Source organism: Alosa pseudoharengus, unplaced genomic scaffold (genome assembly GCF_046254945.1).
Source record: "Alosa pseudoharengus isolate Yale_2024_CS ecotype anadromous, Long Island Sound unplaced genomic scaffold, YU_APseudo_1.1 YU_APseudo_1.1_scf_10, whole genome shotgun sequence".
NCBI classification, from domain to species: domain Eukaryota; kingdom Metazoa; phylum Chordata; class Actinopteri; order Clupeiformes; family Clupeidae; genus Alosa; species Alosa pseudoharengus.
Genome location: NW_027468565.1, coordinates 22,023,135 through 22,025,634, shown reverse-complemented (window position 1 = coordinate 22,025,634; position 2,500 = coordinate 22,023,135). Strand labels below are relative to the sequence as shown.

Below are 2,500 nucleotides of genomic sequence, written 5' to 3'. Positions count from 1 at the left end.
TGTGAGTTGTAGCTGTTCATCAACTGGAGAGTCAAAGGGAGGGATACACAACAGTTTGATATCAAAGCAAAGCTTCAAATCTAACCTAGACCCATGAGGCCCTTCTCCGGGTCAAACACTCAAAGTGTCAAAACCCTACAGCCCCTGTGCTGTGCTGTGTATGTGTGTGTTCCTGTGTATGCGTGTGTGTTTTCTCTCTTTCTCTCCATTTCTCACCCAGTCTTTCTCTTTGCCTCTCTATCTTCCATTCAATTCTTCCATTCACACTCTATCTTCTCTTTTTCTCTCTCCCTCTCTCTCTCCCTCTCTCTCTCTCTCTCTCTCTGTATGTGTGTGTGTGTGTATGTTTTCTCTTTCTCTCTCTCCCTCTCTCTCTCTCTCTGTGTGTGTGTGTGTGTGTGTGTGTATGCATGTGTGTGTATCTCCCACCCTGGTACACTGGGGAGAGAGGCGTGGGCTCTGGCCTTGTTAACCGAGGATGCACCTGACAGCTGTATCATTTAATCCTGGGTGGTCGACCGCTGCCCACCTCATCTCTCTCTCTCTCTCTCTCTCTCTCTCTCTCTCTCTCTCTCTCTCTCTCTCTCTCTCTCTCTCCTCTCTTTTCTCTGTGTACCCCCTCTCTAAACCTGTCTCTCTCTCTCTCTGTCTCTCCCTCTCTCTGTCTCTCTACACCTGCCTTTCTCTCTCTGTCTCTATCTTTCTCTCGGTACCCCCTCTTTAAACCTGCATCTGTCTCTGTCTGTCTGTCGGTCTCTCTCTCTCTCTCTCTCTCTCTCTCTCTCTAAACCTGCTTCTCCCCCATTCTCACACTGTCTGTTTCTGTCCCTTGTTTCTTCACACAGCAAATAAGAGCATACAACTCTTTGTCCTCCAGCCACAAATTAAGGGTGTCTCTCCCCTCGTCTAGACAAAAATTGTGAGCGATACTTCAGACTTCAAATCAGAGTGTGAAAACAGACAGACACACACCCACCCACACACACACAGACACACACACACACACACCAAGGGCCATAAACAAACATCACACTTGCACAAACACACACTCAGACAGACAGAACAAAAATAGGCACTAACACATATCAGGCTGAGGCTGAGGCAAGGCTAGCTGATTTTGCCCACAGATTGTAAGCTCTTTCAAACCGCTCGGCATAAATCTCTCAGCAGGAGGCAGTTGTTGCTGATAGTGTGCCTGTTTATTAACTCATTAATGTGCGCAAAACATGCAATCAATGTCACGCATGAGTGCGTCGCGGCATCGCAGCCACACTGAGCTGCCAATATGCTGATTAGGACATCATTAGAGAATCCAACCAAGCAACACAAAAAAACGAAACATTGTCTTTTTTTTATAGTGCCTTTGATTTTCCAGCCATCTTTGATCTCCTCAGGAATTTTTCTTCTTTGTGAATCCGCTCTGGTATAAAAGGGCATTTTACACAAACCAAACAAGATAGCCAGGCCACAGCTACCTGTGGTGCCTCAATAATTACTTTGTGTAATGGCCATGTAACAATAAGGTTCTAATACTGTTATAAGCAAAAGCATGCTGTATGATTTCTTAAATGTGCCAGGGAATGTGAAGACTGATTTTCCTGATTTGTGGCTAATCCTTCTCTATATTTCATGTCCCCACTAAAGTGTATTTACCCGATTACATTTCGCATGCAAATGAAATGCATGTTGTGAACCAAGCCGCTCTCAACACAAATGCAAACTCGTGCCGCATGTGTGAGATGACCCCTGAGTGACCCTGCCTCTTTGTCACTTTAAAGTTTCAATTTTCTATCCTCCTCCATGCCTCTGCACCTCTGCACTGTTAGCATATTCAATATTCATGTTTCTTCTTTTTAGCATCCATCAGAGAGCTGAACAATGTGGGGAAACAGAAACAGAAGAGGCCTTCTCCCTTTCCCCTCTCCCCTCCCCACAATCCCCCTCCCTCTCTCGGTTTCCCTTGCTCCCTCTCTCTCTGTCTCTCCCTCTCTCTGTTTCCCTTGCTCCCTCTCTCTCTGTCTCTCTCTCCTTTTTCACTCCCAGATTCCCTTCACATCATTCTCGTGGCCTCTCCGCCCAGAATCACATAAAAATGACATGTTGATAAGTAGGGAGCACTCGGAGAGAGAGAGAGAGAGAGAGAGAGAGAGAGAGAGAGAGAGAGAGCTTCCGGCTCCCACCTGCCTCACGAAGTGCCACCGCCATCGTCCCTCGCCACCCCCCCCCACCCCCGGTTATTCTAACGCCGCCGCGCGTTTAGCCGCCCGTCTCCTAATTCCATTTTGCCCTGGTGTCATTCCGAAACGGAATGTAACCAATTCTGCCGAGCAAATTGAGGAGCCATCAATTGAGGTGGCGGGGGCCACACTGTCACCCGGGCTTTTCAGGGCCTGAGAGAGGGAAGTCATCAATGGTGAAAGAGATAGAGAAGAGAGAGAGAGAGAAGAGAGAGAGAGAGAGAGAGAGAGAGAGAGAGGGGAGTAAAGCAGACAGGAGAAGG

General features: G+C 47.6%; 1 protein-coding gene across 1 annotated transcript in view; it reads right to left on the bottom strand.

Annotated features, from left to right (window-relative positions):
- The window catches only part of cdh13 (cadherin 13, H-cadherin (heart)), a 500,261-nt gene that overhangs the window by 357,096 nt on the left and 140,665 nt on the right, over window positions 1-2,500 (bottom strand). The gene's annotated exons all lie outside the window — the stretch shown is intronic.